Below are 20515 nucleotides of genomic sequence, written 5' to 3'. Positions count from 1 at the left end.
ATGTTAATACTGAAAAACCACTGACCCTTTCTTTTTAAAACTTTTTTTTTTCAGCCATTCTGAAATAAAGTTGCACACAAGGGAAGCCATTTAACACCTGGTGTGCACTGATTATAATGACATTAGCTGCAAGTATGCTTGTTATTACTCAAAAAGAGAAAATTATTTCATCATTATGATTTGGCCATGCTACAGGCATAGATAGCTTTGCTATGATCAGTCTGTATCTGATGGGAATATGATTACCAACATAAATGATATTTTCTCAAACTGGAATAAAAATGTTCTCTTGGTGTCAGTGTTAATGTCGATATAAATTATGCATTACCAAAGGCAGTATTCATTTACATTGCTCAAATTCAATGAGACATATTTCATCCAGGACCACCATTTTGCCCATAGAGAAATTACTTTTCACATGGAAAGTAAGTCCAATTTGTTTCTTTTTCTCCTTAAAACTAGAAAATTTATGCCAGTAATAACAATAGTACCTTGTATATGCCTTATGGTCTCCAAAGGTGAATCCAAATGCTAATTTCTCCACCATACAAAGAAAAGTAGCCTAAGCCAAAACACAAATTCATTGTTTCTAATTCTAAAAACAATATTCTTTCTAGCATATTACACTGTAAGATACTAAGTCTGATGTCAAGATTATATTAGTGTATACAAAAATATCAACTGTGAAGATGACTATAACAAAGAATTGGGCAAATAGGGGGCAAAGGATTAAAATGGGCTTTTCAAAAGTTATCAACATTAACAAATTCCTCTTATATTGAAACCCATGTTTACTATACTTATCCCTACAATACAGAGAATAATGAAATATAAAATCAAGAAATCTCATTTTTCTCTTCAAACACAACTTCAACATAGTATGCCACTCCAGAAACATGAAAATAATGTGATGAGACCTCTAGTACATTCAAGGATTCACACAGAAAATGCAAACTCTCCTAGGGAAGAAAAAGTCTTTCATAAGAACAGCTGACATTTGTACAACCCTTTAAAGTTTGCAAAGCACCTGACACACATTTTCTTTAGAACCACCCTTTGAGACTGCTCTTAGGAATTGATTATCTCCATTTTACAGGTAAGGAAACTAAGGATCAGAAAATTAAGTACACAGCTAGTAAAGATTCAAAAGTGGGTCTTTTTTCAATCTAGCACCAGAATCCTTTCCACAGAATCATGCTACCTTTTACTGTCACTAGAACTTAAGAAATGGAGAGATATCATTGGTATACATTGACATTAAAGACTAGTCTGTTCTACTATCAGCCTTGAAATCTGCTTTATTGTACACAAAAAAGGTTGAAACCATTCAACCTAGATTCCCTAGAAAGCTTTCCTGAAGAAAGCCCCCTTATCTCTCATTTCAAAATTTATACTTAAAACTATATCCAAAGAAAATCATTTTACATATTTTTTTTTAATTGTAAATAGCTGCTTATGACCTTAATGTCAACCTAACAATAAACTGCTAAAGCCACAGATCTGGTGCACAACTCTCAATGCATCATTTACTGTACTAAATTTCAAAGAGCATTCTGAAATGCTGAAATAAATCAATGCTTAAATGCAACTCCTAGTCAGCTCATGCAATATAGGTTAAATACTACCATATGGTAAAGACAGACACATGTTGCCCTTTTCTGAAACAAAGAACATAAATTCTTGAGCAAATTTCTATTCTTTTCACATGACAAAAATTAAGGATTAATTTTTAAAAAAGAAATATACACAGCTTTGCTAATAATTTTTTCAAAGTAAGTCTTCAAACTTAAAGAAAAATCACAATATTAAATAAAGAACCTCAATTGTCATTAATCTTGCTTTAAATATTTCTTGAAAACTAACACCACATGCTAGTCTATGCTCACCAATTTTTTTTTTCAATGAGCAAAAAAATAATAGGACAGCTGTATCCAGGAAGATGATTTGATATCAGCTATTCTTCATGGTACAAGAAATTGTGGCATATCAACTCTACATTCCTCTTTTTACCTGCTTTTGAAGGGGAAAAACCCCAGGTTACATTTACTCAGAAAATAACAAAATACTTTAAGAGCTCATCCTATTTTCAACATGTAATCTGATCAGGAACTGTCTGAAACACAGAAGCATTACGTTTTCTTCCTATCCTTTGAAGTAATTCCTGGGAACATAAGATTTCATTATATTCTTGAGGGGGGAGACAGAGACAGAGACAGAAGAGAAATGGCAATCTACCAGAATGAATCTGTGTGAAATCCAGTGCATCAAAAATGAAATCATTTGATTTAAAAATGATTCCTTTTGAATCATTACCCCTGTATGCTGAGTATTGTTTTCATCATCATAGTATATACCAAACAAGTCTGATTTCTAAAAATAGTTGCAAATTGTAATTACACATGCTTTGTAGCTTCCATTTCACTTTGAAATGAAGATTAAAAGCCAGCTCTTTTTTAGAAAACAGCCTTTTAAAAAAACATTGGAAACCACAAAATTATACTTCTTTACTATTTGGTGTGGGCTGCTGGAAATCATTTCATTCTAGACCTAAATATGACAGCCATGGCTTTGGAGGTGGAAGGAAACTTTCTTTCTCTTTAAATTTCATATAGTCAAATGTAGTGAGGAAGAAATGGATAGGCCAAAACTAATTTATGCCAATTTTTCTTACATATATTTAATTGCTGATATGACTTGGCCAAGACTATAAACTTCAAGAAGTTAAACAATGTTGCTCTTAAGGAAATAAAATGTGAACTATGTGAACCCAATGTTAAAAACACAACATTCTTTTAATAGCAATTTAATTCTGTCCAATAAGTGATCATTTAAAATTAAAAGTACTTTTTTAAATGTTTGGTTGTCTGTTAAGCAAAAGCTTCTGTTCAGTCAACCCAAAAGGTTTAATTTTTTTTTAATTAGTTCAAAATCATATAAGAGGGAGAGAAAAGGTAATTTGTGAGTTTGCCAATATCCCTGAAAAACTAAGAGCATTCATAATTATGTTCTTCATAAAGAACACATTTGACTCTGTTAAGTCTGTTTTCTCCCTTCTTTTAGGAGGGGGATGGGAATGATGTTAACTGGCTCAGGACAGAGGTCCCTAGTCTATCAAAGTCAACTGTCTGCAAGAGCTATCCTACCTCCCCACCACCACCTCCACTTGCCCTGGTAACCAGTCAGAATTGAGACCAGTGGTGGGATTAAGGAACACTCTCGCCCCTGTGGCCTCTGGCTAAATTCAAGGCACTTAATATACTACAGGGACTATGCTCACAGCCACATAGGTCAAAGGGTTGGGTGTAAGAGAGCACTAGGAAGCAAGATGAGAAGGAGGAGGAAGAGGTGAAATGGCCACACTCTTCCAAAAGCCACACCACTTGTTAGGTCACTGAAATGAAGCAACAAACAGCAGTTGAACTGTTGAAGGCTGCTGCTACCAAAAATTCCTTGGTTTAACTAAATAGGTATTAAATGCTGGGGTGGCAGTTTGAGACCTACCTCTATGAGCCTTATTCTAATGAGATTTCAGAACAAATTCAGATTTTAGAATGAACAGTTACTGCTGTCCTTCTAAGGAATGCAAGTCCATTTGACACAAAGAGTGCAATATACAAAGAGGTGCTCTATCAGTTTTAACTTTGTGCGTGGAACATTCCCACTACTACAAGAGCCAAAGAATAGAATTAACACTTTATTCCAGGGGCTGAAACAAATATGACATATGAGACTGGAGACAAGCTCTCTGCTCAAAACAGTTATGCAAAGCTATAAGCACTACAAATACTGAACTAATGAAAGTCATTGCAGCACACATGAAACTCCAGAAATGTAATAAGAACATGGATCCACTCATAAAGTAAATGCAAGATGAAGGCTAATTAAATGATTCTTCCCCCCCCCCCCCCCCCCGGGCAACTGTTAGAACTTTTTTTATTATTATTATTTGTGGCTTAGAAATGGAAGAAGAGGGGTGTTTTTAGAACTAATTGACTGACTCATTTCAGCTTTATCCAAGAACTGAAATGTATAAACATTTACAGCATGCAAAATGTCTGCTTTGAAAAAGCAATGTTCCTTCTAAGTTCAAATATTTATATTTCAGATATCTAATCAAATAAATTTGACATTCTGCTTCTTTCTGCCATCTAGTCATTAATTATATAACTAGGACATGGGGGTGAAGGGGTAAGCACAGAATATTATCACTGAAAATGTTTTTATTATCATTCATTTAGAGTGGTACTCAACAAGTTACTGAGTCTTCACCCATCTAAGCTTCAGTTACTTATCTGTAAAAAGAAGTGGTTGCACTAAATATCTCTAAGTTACTTATTTTAAAATAAAAGTTTATGACTAAGACAAGTTTTATTTTCTATAAATATTTAAAAGAATTCTTCATTCACTAAGAATCCATTTACAGGAAGACTAAAATATCATTTTTCCATAAGTAACATCTCTCTTCATCCTGCATTAAGAAATAAATTTCTAAAAACCATCCTATTCTATGGTCTTACAAATTTGAGCAGGCCCATTCATTATGCAAGTAAAATGTACAGGTTCAGACAAGCCCCTTCCTGTTGTATATAATCAGCTTTTATTTTAGCTTCCTATTTCTATGGAGTAAAAGTATAATGTAGTTAGAAATCTTAAACACAATTTCCAGTCAGCTTTCAGCCACTCCCATCACTATTTTTAAAAGGATGATTCCTCTACACAAACCAAAAAATACATAATAAAATAAGTAAAATCCACAGAAACCCACCAAAATTTACTTGATTTGTAAAGCCTGCTCCAGATGAATAGAAGTCATATTTCATGGTGTTTTAAGGTTTGCAAAGGACTTCACATAGGTATTATCTCCTTGGATTCCTATAACATCCATGTGAAGTAAGAAGTCTAAGTACTTTTAATCTATATTTTACAAATGAGGAAATAAACTCAGTGCCTTGCATACAGTCCTCCAATTAGTGTCAAATTTGGGATTCTAAGCTGTGTCTCTGAGAACTTTTCCACTCTATACTGACTTTACTAAATTAATGTCCATGTGAGAAATGTCCATTAGAACATCATCTAATGCTGCACTAAAGTTATCATTATGTAGATAAACTACTTGAAGACCTACTTCAAAGGTTTCTCATTTTTTTCATAGAATTGTTTCTGAAGATTTTTCTAAATATAACATTTTCAGTAAACTTTCCCAGAAGTATTTAATATCTAAACTCAAATGAAATCTAAAAACTGAACCTGAAGTTTCAAAAAAAAGGGAGAAAGGCAAAGATTTGGAGTGAAGTCACTTTTATCTCTTTACCAAAAGAATTTGATTTCAATGACAATACTCTAAAAGTCATTATGGGGAAAAAATCGATAGAAGAATCATAGATTTAGAGTTGGAAGAAACCGTAAGAGGTCATCTTGTCCAATCTCTACATTTTACAGATTGAGGAAACTGAGTCCCAAAAGGATAAAATGACTTGACTAAAGGCATCCCAGTGACAAAGTTGGAATTTGAACCCAATTCCTATGGTCTCAAATATAACCTTCTTTCCTCTTCACACAACTTCTTCCTAAAGTTAAAAACTAACCTCATTCAAAGTGACTGAAAAACTTTATGAATCTTTGGATTAAATATAAGAGCCAGGTAGTCAGGAATTGAGCTCATTTGTATATGACAGTCAAGATTAACACTTGGTAGATAAAGTATTTCTCATTCATTGGTAATGATTAATAGTTATATTTCCAGGATCAAAAGTTCTTGATCCATAGATTTTAGTAATGTTAAGCAACTTAAAAGGTCACAGATAGGTATGAAATATTTTAAGATGAAAAAAGAACTAAGTCATAAATTAAGCTAGTTTCTTAATACCTAACTAATGGATAAAATACTACCTACCATGCCACCTTCATTGTTTTAAAGACATTTCACTCTGTGAGCCTTATATGCAATACATTTGTCTTAATACTGATTAGTTTCTAGAATATTCATGTTATTTGAATGTTTCACATTCTTTCCAAAACTATCATTTTACGAATTTATACAATTTTCAGCAAGTTTGAGGGGGAAAGGGTTCTATTAAGAAATATAGGTTGGTTTTTCTCCCACATCTGTGGGAAAAAAAATACTCCAAAATGAAATGGCCTAATTAAACACAGAAAAAACTACTTTTCCTGCAAATTTAAACAAACAATACTGGTCGTTTTATTTTAGAAATCATTCAAGATGGCCATGGTGGTTACTCTTGTGAAACTGAAGAGGTCTCCTTGAGTAACCAAACTCCAATACTGATTACACCATAGGTAAAGTTACTGAGCAACTTCATTTTTTAGGGCCTTGGGGGGGGGGGGTGTCTGAGATTCATTCTCAACCTATGACTTAATATATTTGAAATTATATCTTTTATGTACAAATATAAACAAAAAAGGACATTCTTAACACAACTAAGAATGAAACAAAAGCTAAGTAGCATTTAGCAAATGGAGCAGTATACCCGGTAACTGATTTTATAGTATTCCAGTCTATAACTAATATCTAAATTTCTGAGTCAAAACATTTCTACCATATCAACTGCCTGGTTTTATCTTGGTAACTCCGATGAAGTAAAACATACCCTCGGCTCTCATCCTAGACAACTGTTCTAGTAGCATTTGGATATATCCATAACCATATGGAGGCACCAAGATTTCTTTTAATCCTTTTCCCAAGAGTAAAGACTTCCTAATATTCAGGGGGATCCTTCATATGTATATATGTAGAGCATTTAACACATTTACACATGCACATGCACATATAGTCACCCATGTATGTGAGTTGTTCCATTTTGAATTAAGAACCACAATCTTTAATAAAGTTCATTTTGTGGTTCCCAGGTTAAACAGAACAAAAAAGTATAATTCTGTTTTCTATAGTTCTCAGCATTTAAGTGGTTAAATCAGTACAGTGAGTACATGAAAAGCGGCTTCCAACTCCCATTCTTCTGTCCTTTGTTATGCACTGAGTACTGTTTTAATGCTTTATTCCACGCCCAGAAATACATCTGTGTTTCCAGAAACAATTTCAATATTCTACACTTTAGGAAGCTTTATCAGCGAATAACCAATTCTCCTGTTCAACACAAAAACAAACAAAAACCCAGCTTAAGATCTCCGAGGCTTAAAGTGTCAAGAAATAACTCCAGCCCCAGCCCCAGCAGCACCAAAATCCTCGCCGCGGTGCCCCCAGCAGCACCACCCCTGGCTTTTTTTTGGTCCCAGTACCAAATCAGGTTTTAATACTTATGTAATTATTATCCAGGGCCACGCCTTTTTGTGCCACCCCCACCTCAGTAACAGCAAAGTGAAGTTTAAATAGAAAAGCAATTACCTGACCAAACCACTACGCCTCAGTCCCAAGAACCCAACATAATCCAAGAAGGCAAGGGTTTAAAATCTCACCCCACTCCGGTCCCGTAAACCTCCTCCATGAACCATGCTTCACTTTCTATAACGCTACGAGGACTTTCTTCTCCTCCTCGGGTTCCTCTCCTTCCAACCCCTTCTCTCCTCCTCCCTGCTCCCCCCTTCCTCTTTCCCTCCTCCCTCCCCCTTCTTTCTTTCTCTCTCTCACTCTTTCTTTCTCTTTCCAGCCGTTTTGACAGATCCCTGCCTTTGTTAAGGTTAGAAGTTGAGCTGTGTCTGTTTCCTCTGCTCTTTCACTTCTTGTATTACAGTACAAGGCTGCGTGACGTCCTCTCTACATTATAGTGGGGCGGGGGGTGAGTGAGGGCGGACAACTGAGTGTAAGTGCTCAGCCAAATCCCTCCTCCTTCTCCTACTCCTCCCTTTTCCCGCCTCCTTTCTTGTGCCCTCCCTCTGACTAAAAAGCACAGCAACAAGCTGCAGCCGCTGCCCTGAGGCCAGTCAGGTAAAAACCTCTCTCTTGGCCTCCCCCCCCATCCATCTTTTCCCCTATCACAAGCAACTCTCTCCCCCACCCCCACCCACCACATGTATATCACAGGCACATCAATTCTCCCGCATAAGCTCCCGAGATGAAGAAACAGAAATGAGAGAATCTAAGAATACCTACCCACTACTACCCATTTCCCATCACAGAAAGTGAGCTGCTCTGATACCCAGGAATCCAGTCAGGAAAGGAAGAATGGAAGGAAGACAAGGAAGGAGAAATCCAGGAGGGAGCTCAGACTGAGCTCTAGTCTTTTGAGGATGGCTTGAGTAGGCGTCGAAGGGCTTACACACCTAAGAGTATCCCTGCGCTTCATCTTTTAATTAAGTTATGTAGGCTGCTAAAAGGAGGAGGGGGGAGAAGTTAAGTATATGGCTGCCAAATCCAGTTAATGAAAACCCCTCCGATAGTTAACTCATTTAGTCCAACAGCAGGGTACACAATAAAGTGTGTGGCACAAAGCCAAAGGCAGAGGGACACTTCTCCGGACAGACTCAGATCCCTGTAGGTCAAGAAGGCCATGCTCCTTGCTAATCTGCAGCTAATGTGGAATGAGCCTGTTACTTTGTGGCATTTAGTAGTTTAATTAAGCTACATCATCATTCATACAGAAAGGCATAAACACATAGAGATCTGAATATACCACAATGGAACCCCAGAGATAACATGGCAATCCAGTCTCAGAAAAAAAAAAAAAAAAAAAAAAAAGAAGCTAAATTGCAACTGCATCCTTCGATCAACACTTTCAAGCAGCATGTCTTATACACTCAACAAAAAAATCAATTACACTATCAATATTTGGAGTGAAGTTGAGTGTTGGATTAAACTAGCACAAAATGTGGCCTGGTTCATGGCAGGCATTCCTTCAGTGAATGTGCCTATTGTGTTGGGCAGAAATGACCATTATTCATAGCATTCATAGGTCTAGTGGTCAGCAGCACTTTCTTTTTATCCACCAATGAGCTTTTTAAGTTCAAGAATCTGCAACATTGATTTGGGGGGTGGGGCAAGGAAGTTTGTAACTATGATTTTTTCCCTCACCATCTTAATTATTTTTATGCATTTTGGGGGGGCCACAGACTACTAAGATTGATGGCACACCATAACCTTAAACCCCTTAAAACAAGGAAAATACATAATAACATGGGAAGGAAAATGCTTGCTACCACCATATCTATTCCTCATTTTTCTCAAATAAGGCCACAGGACTGCTGTGAAACTTAAGATCATTTATATTTTCTTCCACTTTTAACAGGTTTCATTCAGCTTGAATGTTTAATTATTACATGTTTGAATAGCTAGTGTGTTATTTTACAGTGTTTTGGACATCTATATGCAGTTTATAGATTAAAGTACAGCAATATCTATACACAGTCGTGCACAAATCTGTATAAATACAGAAGCTTGACTGATTAGCAAGAGGCTAGGAAGATTTAACAGTGTTCTCACTCACACACACACATACACACACACACAATTACCTCAGAGCTTGAGAAAGAGGTTCTGGATTGGAGGTCTCAACTGTCATTCACAGCCAGGGGGCAGTCAAATGCAAATTAGGTATACTTTGCATCGGCGTTTCCTATTCTTTGCCACTTTTTTTTTTTTTTTTTTTTTTTTTTTTTAATGATAAAACAGTAGACCTCGAAAACTTAGGCATCTTCATGGAAAGAGTCTGCCTTCCTTATCAAGTAGGGTGTTATTCAATAATTTTTTTTACTTCACAAGGGAGGAAATAGTGACTAGCAATAACTAATGCAGGGCGGGGGGGGGGGGTTGGGGTGGGGTGCGTAGGGACTAAGGGGACCTGAAAAAAGGGGGAGTAGATGAATAGGGTCTCTACCCAAAAGGAGACTTTGACCTTTCATTGATTTCCGAATTAAATATTTTTGTCACAGGTCAGATTATAACACACGCCTCTCTCTAATTTATGAACTCATTAGTCTAATTTCATTATTTAATCATGCGCCAGCAATCGTGTTTCCTTAAGAAAGAACTGACCTATTTTTGGCTGGAGATAAACGATCATGTTAACAGATGTTAATCTTGTAATCTGTTTTTCCTGTAAGCACTTTACATACCCGCGTTTCAGACATTAAAAATAAAATCTTTTCCAAAAGAGTTGACGTCACATTTCGGCTCCTTAAAAAAGCACTCCCCCAATTTTTCCCCTTGCAATGATTTCAAAGACATTAAATCTTTTTCACTTTATAAATGATGATTTGTTCTGCCTCAACTCCCACAGGCTTTTATTTGCATTTCAAATTCCACAGGTTACACCAGTCGCCTTTTCAGAAAATGTAAACCAACAATAAGGCAGCAAATGGGTTTTTGTGCATCTGGATTAAATAAAATGTAGAATGAATGTGTTTAGAAAGAGGTCTAAGCAAGTTGATCTTTGCACATTTGTAGTCCAACTGACTCTTTATCAATATGCGCAATGAAATGAGTAAGATATATACACATACAATACACATTCCCCAGAAGATCCTAGTCTACTGCTGGGAGCTTATTAACGCTCATAATAAATGGTGCTGACTACAGACCCACACTTTTCAGTTAAAATACTGGGTCTCTATGGTCCTTAATTGCAGAGGTTAGCTGGTTTTTCAGAAAACAACGGCTGATTGTCATTCCACCATCACAACCCTCTCATTTTAAATACCCCCACTAGGCTAGCTTTTTACAAAGTTACCCATACAAAGTTTCTTAAAACTTGAAAAAGTGGTTTAATCCAAATGAGGCTCGCGACTATTTAGTATGTTAATTTTCACTTGAAATAAAAAAATAAGGCATTTTTCCCAACATGCACCCAGCTCCCCATTATCTAACAGTATTTTTTTACATATTATCTACCTACAGTATCTATATTAGAAAAAAAAGCTCCCATTCTCACCCCCAAACAGAGCTATTTTCATCTTCTTGTAGTAATTGCCACCCAGACATTGTCCTTCAAGCCCTTTTCAGCATTTCAGAGTCATTACATGAATAATTGTCTCTTCCCACTCCTGACTCACCCCCTCACCTCCCCACCCCCGCCAGTTTGCCCCAACTTCCCTTTAATAATCCGAATACTACTTTAATGTCTGCTTCAGTTGTGTGCTCTCAGCTGATGGGATTGTAACTAGGAAAAAAGGGGTAAAAAAAAAAAAAAAAAAAAAAAAAAAACAGACCCGCACCCACACCCACAAACACATTCACAGGACATCAGGCGATTCAAGCACACACTGAATCAATACTATCAGCAAAGCCCTTAATAATTTAAGTGGTTACTCCAGTCTCGGAGCCCCATTACCCACCTTCATTAGTCCGAGCATTTTACTTTAAAGTCAGGCAATTTGCTCTTTGTTTCTTAATGGACGAATGTAGCATCCAAGCTTTCCCCCCCTTCTTCCCCTGTCGCCTTTGACGAAGTATACAAAGCGAAAGGCTTCTTCAAGCTCGGAGTCCCGTTCCACCCCCCCCCCCTCCGCCCCCCTCCACTGCGGTAAAAAAAAAAAAAAAAAAAAGAAAAAAAAAATCTCCTTTTCGTCAAACAACCCAAAGTTCCATTTTTAAGTACTCAAATTACTCAGCAGATTAATATTAATTGGAAAAACGAAGTTTCCCTCCCCACCTCCCACGTCCCCCCCCTTACATCTTCAGCCCCCCCCCCGGGCGTATCACACCAGGATCCCCATTACCTTGAGTACCCCCCACGACCCCTATTTATCCTCCTCCACCTCTTCCTTCTCCCCAAAGAACAGTAGTGCTGAGATCTCTTCGGGGCCCTTACCTTGCTGAGTTAAGGTAATGTTATTTTTGGAAGGACGCAGACAAACAGAAGAATCTGAAGGTGAAACCATGCGCTGAATGCAAGAAGGAAAGGACTGCACATGATTGACTGCGCCAGCTCCACTCAAGCCGAGGGGGGACGCCGAGTGAGCCAGTCGCTCGCAGTCCCCGTCAAGGGGCCCCTCCCCGCCGAATCTCCCCTCGCCCCGTGATTCGGGGGCACTGCAGTGGCCCCCAAGCGAGCGTGCAAGGGAGGACCTCTCCGAGCCCCGGCGTTTTCTGGAGCCTTTCCCACACGTATAGGTTGGTGTCTTCCCCCAGGATGAGAAATGGTCTGCCCTATATTAAATGCACACACTATCTACTATTGTCTCATCAGCACAAAGTTCTGCTACAATGCGGGGAAAGTCTAGATGCTCCAAATGACTCATAAACAAATAATTGTTCCACTAATGGCATTGAATCATTATCCGATCACGTATCTGTCCCACCTCCATTCTGATGACTGCCCTGCCTCACTTCGGGGTTCAATTGCTGGATGCACCAGACAGACACATGTAGAGACACACACATACACGTATGTGCCCACACAGGTCGCTCACACGTTCGTGGAGAGCTGGGCACTTGGGGAGTGTTACATTCTCCGGAGTTCAGCAGCGTTTGCTTAAACATGGATATAGTTTCAAGCTGTCCCAGATGCATGTAGATTAGATATGGTTTGGTGCGTTTGGTGTGCGGTTCTTTTTTTTTTTTTTTTTTTTTAACTCCCTGGTAAAATATTTATAGATTTATTCAAATGCACAGTAACAACACACTAAAGTCCTCAATCAGGATCAAAGAGTTCACCAGTTACACTGGAATATCTGAAAGATCTCTGAACAGTATTTGTGCCATCTGGCTTTTTAAACTGTAGTGTGTTGTGGTTTGGTGATGATTTTTTTTTTAAACTTTTATCCTTCAAAAGTTCAAATCTTATTTTTCTATCTGTTTTCAGAACTCAATTTACCCAGACTACATCAAGCCAAAGGCAGAGCAGATTATATCTCATTGTACATTATAATTTAACCCCAAGAGCTTTGGTGCTATCAAGGATATGGAAGGAGTCTTTCCCACTCTTCCCCACCCCAACCCCCTTCTGTCTCTGTGTCTCTCTCACCTCGCCACCCCCACTCCTCAACCGAAATGAATGTGTTTTGGAAAGGGCAACATTGTGTTCTTCCTCCAGGTCTTTTAACTCATGATACTTCCGGACCCCAAAAAGTCACTGCCCAATAGAACCCTGAGTAGTTGTTGCTAGACCAGCAAGCCTCCAATTTAAACGGTTACCTAGCGATGTGGTATTTCTACGCCTAACACGCAAGCACGGCTGGAATGCCCTCCAACTTCTGGCACTTGCAACGGGAAGTACTACAGTCAAACTCCAAAGAAAGGTCCTCTTGCCTGTAGAAGAAATAATACTCCCCAAAGATCTGGAGAATGTGTCTGGCGGGGAGTGGAAGGTGGGGAGCAAAGAGAAGAAAAAAAGAGGGAAGAAAGGGTGAGGGAAAGGGGGAGTGAGGAATAGGGAAGGAGAAAGAAGGAGGAAGGAAGAGATAGAGACAGAAACAGAGACGCCATGAAGGATACACGAATCATAAAAAGTAAGCTATGTGTGATTAATGATCTGCACTAATTTGGAAAGCTGGCATGTTAAAGGTCATTGACAATTGTTGCTGGTTTCAGCATGAATGCCTGAGTGGGATGTATTCTTGAACAATCAAATTTCAGTCTAAATCACAGGAAAGTATTGAAGTGCACACAGTCCATTGCAAAGCCCAGTAAAATACACAAAAGTACAACCCACATTCCACTTAGAAGCTCAACTAATTATCCAGATAAGATAATGAATGGACAGTCTCCTTTCCTCGGAATTACATACTTTGGAAGATTTTTAACAACACCAAATGCATGTCTTTATATGCTTTATAGATATTTCTATTTCATATGCCAGAAAAATAAAAGTTGCTTGGGCTTGTTGATTTACTTGCAATTTTAGCATTTCAATAGTAGTAGTAGTAGTAGTTTAAAAAAATCCATTATACATCTGCATTCTTGGGTTCTACTTAAAACTACAGTATCCACTAATCATTTCCACATGTTGAAAATTGACAAGTTAGAACAATGAAAGGTGAATGAAGCTTCCAAGTCCCAACACATCCACACACCATCACCATCATCAATAACAACAATAACTTGGCTCTTTTTTATAGTCAGCATAGGGTCTTTCCTTAAGACAGCTGCATGTGAATTCACCCAGGGCCTGTTGTGGAACAATATTGTGCTTCTAAAATATCCTCCCCTCCATCTCCTCCATTTCCTTGATTAATAAGCAAAATCAGAAAAATTAATGTAACAGACAAACAGAAATTAACTCCAAATCACTGGCTTGCTAAAAATCTAGAAAAAGCAAGAGCTTAGCACTGTTGTGATTTCAGTGAGAATCTCATCCCTGACCACACAACACAGCATGTTTACATTATTTGAACAGAAAGTCAACAGTAGCTGTTTATCGTTCCAGGCTATATTAAAAGGTAGATTGCTGGAGCTCATCCAAATAAATTGCAGAAAATCACTATAAAAATCAAATACTGAATAAAATTTTAGATTTCATTCACATAACCAAATCTAACATTGCCAAAAATTTCAGCTGTTTAATATTTTCATACATTTAAAGTAGCCTATTAAAGATTAAGAGCACCATTACTCCATTATATAAATCCCTGAAATCCAAGAGAGGCACTCCTGTTTTAAAATCCTTTAGTTAAATTACAGTATTTGGTGAGAGAATGTCAGTGATATTAATGGTTCAATACATGTTTGGCTATTTATAGTTTTGTTCATATAATAATTCTGGCTAATGAAATATATGGAGCAGGAAACATTTATTTTCCTTTGCTGTAATCTAATAAATTATTTGTTCAGCATTGGAGACTCTGCTTTCTCAAGCTAAGGAAAATGGCATTTTGATGAAAATCTGTGCAATGGCTTGTCTGCATAACTTAGCTTTAGGAGTGATTGGTGGAAGTTTAGATAAGAAAGGTTCCTGAGAAACACCATAATAGAATAGCTAAGAATAAAAGGTCGTGTCTATCTGAGAGCTGGAGGTAAAATTACATATAGTAAGCTCCTGGACAATCAAACAAACAAGCTCTGAATAAATATTACACCTATGTTCATCTTGACAAAACTATAATAGTATCATCAGGCAATTTGGCATGCTACTGTTTATTTGTGATTTCATTTAAATGATCTTGGTGTTTCAGTTTACCAGAAATTTCTTAGATAGACTAATAAGGGTGACCTTAAGGCCTGAGATCTTGGTACAAATCTTACCTTTATATCTCAGAACTCACTTAAATTGGCAGATTTCCCTAGGGGGTGGAGAGCAAATTTGATTGCAAGTCTGAAGTATTCATGGATGAAGACTTCTCAAGAATATAGCAGAGAGGATATCTATCAAGGATAACTATTTTAAAATAGGAATTAGAATTTAGAGATTCTATCTAAAAATAGTTAACCAGTTCAAAGGATATTGCTGATATTTATGGTTTGACTTTTAAATTTTTTTTTCCTTTTTCACAAAATAAAGACACATAGGGGTTTGTTGCATATAGGATTTAGAGAAAAACACCTAATCTATGGATCAGAATAGAGCCAGCAGAAGATGTTCTATGGAGATGTGGCTGACATTTTAAAAATACAGTTTCAATAGAATGGTTTTGGATTACTTGAGTAAGAAGCCAACAGAATGTTTTTCCCTTTAATCAATGATTTTACTTCATTATAAATTTTATTCCATTGAAGACAAAGAATAATTTGTTAATGAGCACTTTTTAAATCTTATAAATACAAAAGAGGGTTCTGATTTTTGAAAATGTGGGGGGCCAATCATTATCAAAATACTCCCATGTTTATACTAAATTTGTCATGCTACATTTAGGGTCAAACTCTGATATTCTTTTTGCTTAGTCATAGCTAAATCAGACACATTTTTTTTTAAATAATACTTTTGTAATAGACAAACAGTAAAAATTCATGTACCTCTATTTCAGAGTTCAAAGACATCTTCAATATGCAACCACACCAGAATTTAGGGTGAGTCTAATAACAGGCAAGTTATTACTTCAAGATTCTGTGCAAAATATATCCATATGTATGATCCATAGACTGCCTCAATTCATTTTTCTTCATGGCAGAAATAATCTTGCAAACTTTCTCACTGAATCAGCATTTTTAAGAAAAATGCCTCACTTTTTTTTTTTAACATCACAGTGATTGATATTAATCGTTCTTTCTCTACATCTTTTAGTACTTTTTGTGTGAGTTTTAGCATGAGAGTAAAAGATTATATCAACAAATAAACTAAGGCCACTACATGAATTTGTAACTTTCCAGTGGAGGCAAAGGTGCCATAGAAAAACACACCATTGAAATGGCTGTTGCCACTTTTTCTCACCCATGTGCAGTTTTTGGTAACTACATCAGGACTTCACAGTAGGTAGGGGACCCACAAATCTGTTCTTAATTTCAAGTTTAGTGAGAGAACCTCCGTAGCAGCTGGTTTCAGAATAGCTGATACAGAATTCCACAGATGTGGTTCATAATAGTTTTAGAAATAAAAGGAACTAGGCCACAGAGTAGAATTAATTTTAAGATATACAAATTCAATAAGGATGCCTCTTTTGAAAGGGTTCTCATGTTAAATAAGATATATTTAGTGGCCTGTTTTTCATACTAACTTCTCATTATAGAACTATTGTAAATTTATCACCATCCAAATAGATTTTGACCTATTAAACCTACAAATTTTTATAAAAGTAAAACAATTTAATATTTCTCTATGCTACAATCTGATGATTTTAGTCACGTCTAAGTGATTATATTTCATTTTTAGATAAACTTTTCTAACTGAACTGAAAATAAGGGGGAAAAGGAAGTAACAATCTTTATTTGACATATGGATATGTCAAATACACTTGTAATGAAACTCAGCAGGAGAAGAATTGCTAAAGTTCCTTCTGAGAGAATCTCTGTTAGATGACAGATCATGTAATCATCTGCACAAGTACAGGATGTCAGAGATCTAGTTTAAGAGCAGTTCATGTGGAAAAAGACTTGGGGATTTTCATTGACCATATGCTCAATATGAGTCAACAGTGTTACATGGCTACTAGCAAAGCTCATGTGATGTAAAGCTAAACTGAAAAAATATAATGGATACAACAAGCAAGGTAGCAATGCCAGCCACTGTTTTCTTAAGCCAATGATAAATTAGAGTCTATCAAGAAGTAGGCAACCTACAAAAGGGTCTCAAAATGCAGAAGGGTCATTTGTGGATCATTTGAAAGATCTGGCAATGTTGAGTCTAGGAAAGATTGTAGCTGAATGTGATTTCCTATATTTCTCAAGTTTATAACCAGAAGTCATTTTGTATAGGATCAATAGGTCCTACAAGAAAACAGATATTGATTTAACTTAAGAAAGAATTTTCTAATAGTTATCCAAAAAATTGAACAGGTTTCCATGTGAGGTAGAACATTCTCATTTCTGAAACTTTCTGAGCATGGTCTAAATAGCCACCTATTTATTAGAAAGAGAATTTTTACATGGAATGAAAAGTGGATTAGGTGATATCTGTGGGTCCTTCCAGCTCTAACATTGGAAAATGTAGGGAGGGAACTGCTTTATCATACTGACAATTCCCTTTTGAAATAGATCTCCAGATGAAGCTGGATGAGAAAATTCACTATCCAGATGTTGTATTGATTAGATTAGACAATTCCTATTTCTTTTTCCAAATTATAGATTATATGATCATTAGGCATGGCAATGTTTGCCTCCAAGTAAGGCAATGTTTGAGGCATCTAGATGACAGAGTGGACAGAGTCAGAAAGATCTCAGTTGAAATGCAGACTCAGACACTTGCTACCTGTGTGAGCCTAGACAACTCACTTAACTCTGTTGGTCTCGGATTCCTTTTCTATAAAAAGAGCTGGAAAAAGAAATGGCAAATCACTTTGGTCTCTTTATCAAGAAAACCCCAAAAGGGCTCATGTAGAGTTTGATACAAGTTAACATAATAAAGGCAATAGTTATTAGTAGGATGTGTTGACAGCTGGCATTATGAAAGTATTAATCATATTTGTTGTTGTATTAATCTAGTCCATATAAATTTATGTGCGTATTTATTCAATCTTTATAAGTTATGACAAATCAGTTCTCCTCAGTCTTCAGAAATATTCTGCCTAAATTATTTTCATAATTGTATGAATTCTCCTATTTAATTTGCCTTAAAGTCCATCTCACTATCCTGAAAAAAATTGTTACATAAAAATCACAATAGCATGGAAATCCATAACAGTCAACAAAAAGTCATAAAATATCCTCTAGAATAGTGAAAAGAAAACAAAATTACTGGGTTCCAACCTTAATGATCTAAGTATCTGAGGCTGGATTTGAACTCAAACTGCTCTATAAACTGGAGAAAATTAATTCACCTGTCTCAATTTTAGTTTCCTCAACTGTAAAATAAGGCTAGATGATGGTTACTTTTAGATCCTAAATACTATAATTTCATGATAAATTTTCAATTTTTAGGCAAAGGTTTCCCAACCAATTAATGGAGACTGCTTTGGAGGAGGGGAGAATCTTTAATTAATTTTGTGATGTTAAAAGTAGGGATTTGGTTTTAGGGGGATTTAAAATCTTAAGTACCTTCCAAATAAATAAATCCGACTAGTCACAAACTAAATTAATTAGCTAATTAAGTTCTGAATTCCCCAAAATTTCAAGAAAAAATTCACAAAGAGCTCTTGTCCTTGCTTCTTACTAGTTGACAAATATTATTGTAACTAGATTTACCCTTACAACCTTGGAACATTATATCTCTTGGTGTCTATTTCATAACACATAATTACTACTATCATTGGAAGTAGAAATCATGGAAAAGGATGTTGAATCATTTTCATACTGGAAAAAAATTTTTGCAGATCTAAATATTCTAAAAATCTGTCTTCTAGGTTGTGCCAATCCATGTGATATAATGTCAGGATAAAATTTAATGGATTTCAAATTAAACAAAGACTGATTTTATTTATATTTGTATGTGTGTATATGTATGGGGGGCTATATGTATATATCCTAGCTTCTTAAACTGTGGATCATATCCCCATATTGAGTCTCATAACAGAATGTGAGGTTTGCAAAATTATTATTTATTATCAGGAAATATTATTACATATATCTATATATCCAGGGTCATGTAAAAATGTAGGAGCAGAGTAGGAAAAGTTTAAGAAGCTTGAATATATGTGTATATATACACACATATATAGATAAGTACATAAAATTGGTCACAATTGTAATTTATTTCTTTTTTTATTAATTTTATGATATTTTTTTGAAATTTTGTAATTTTTTACAACATTATCCCTTGCACTCACTTCTGTTTTGAATTTTCCTCTGCCTCCCTCTACCCCCTCCCCTAGATGACAGGCAATCCCATACATGTTAAATGTGTTACTGTATATCCTAGATACAATATATGTGTGTAAAACCAAATTTCTTGTTGCATGATAAGAATTGGATTCAGAAGGTAAAAGTAACCTGGGTAGAAAGACAATAGTGCAAACAGTTGTAATTTATTTCTAATGATAATTTGCTGACTATCAGGATAAGATCAGAACTGGTATTGTCTAATATAGAACATGAAATGTTAATAAGACCTAGTTTTTAATACCATGTTTATATGTTGCTGTTACATGCACATTTAAAAAAACATTTTTTTTTTACTAATAAGACACATAATAAAAAATGTTTAGAAAGGTAAGAGGGAAAACAATAATTTATTAGGTGCCTACCACATTCTAAGCACTTTACAAAAACTATTTCATTTGGTCCTCAAAACAACCCTGTGAGATAGGTGCTATTATAATCATTTTACCACTGGGGAAAAGATGGCAGATAGAGGTTAAATGATTTCCCCAGGATCACCTAGTTTCTAAGAGTATGAACTTGGATTTAAGCTTGTCTTCCTTACTCCACGCCTAACAATGCATCAATTAACTGCCAGAGAGCCATGGTCTAACTCTTGTCTAGGTCATTCAGTTTTTCATTTAACATATCTACATATATATGTGTGGACGAATGTATAAGATAACATTATACCTTAGCAGAGGTTAATCTGAAATGTGTGAACAATGTTTTGGTTTTTTTTTTTTTTAAGGTTAAAAATCCCTGCAAGAGTGCATGTTTCTTTTCTTAAACTTCCTCCTTCTTTCTGTATACAGTAGGTACTCACTGCATGTTTGTTTTGATAGATACCTATTCTTAACTCAGCTTTCTTATTTGTAAACTGGGAATGACTCTTGTACCACAATCACATGGGGAATCATGCAGACAACAAAAAAACAGTATGGTAAACTTTTCCCAAGTCAAGTTAATTTTTTCCTCCTTTATGGGGCTGGTGACTTTGCACATCCCTCCCTCACTTAAATCCTATTCACTTTCAAGTCATGGCATTATCTTCCTAGTGTCATGAGTCTCTTTCAGAAAGAAGGACAAACAATAATAAAAGAAAGAAACATTGTATCTCATTGCTGTATCCCCCCTTTCTAGAACACTAACTTCCTAGATAATGGTGTCTATTACACATTTTTTCAGATATAACAGCATTTATTCTTTCAGGATAAAAGCAATTAGGATTATGAGAAATGTCAGCCAAATTCTTATTACTACTGCTCTCAACCTTGAGAAATTTCA

The 20515-nt window shown here is 36.1% G+C and overlaps 1 protein-coding gene across 7 annotated transcripts in view; it reads right to left on the bottom strand.

Moving 5' to 3' along the window:
• Positions 1 to 11869, bottom strand: part of ZNF516 (zinc finger protein 516) — a 141544-nt gene extending 129675 nt beyond the window's left edge. For 2 of the 7 annotated variants that reach the window (XM_074273668.1, XM_074273694.1), the window contains exon 1: positions 11718 to 11869. The gene's annotated coding sequence lies outside the window, so the exon portion shown is untranslated. Of the gene's footprint in view, positions 1 to 7360; positions 7839 to 11241; positions 11357 to 11717 lie in introns of those variants that run through there. The other 5 variants (XM_074273686.1, XM_074273720.1, XM_074273703.1 and 2 more) reach the window with 5 other exon arrangements.
• Positions 11870 to 20515: the final 8646 nt, after the last annotated feature.

This window comes from Sminthopsis crassicaudata, chromosome 1 (assembly GCF_048593235.1).
Source record: "Sminthopsis crassicaudata isolate SCR6 chromosome 1, ASM4859323v1, whole genome shotgun sequence".
NCBI classification, from domain to species: domain Eukaryota; kingdom Metazoa; phylum Chordata; class Mammalia; order Dasyuromorphia; family Dasyuridae; genus Sminthopsis; species Sminthopsis crassicaudata.
Note: the sequence above shows the minus strand (reverse complement) of the source record. Positions and strands in the feature narration are given on the sequence as shown.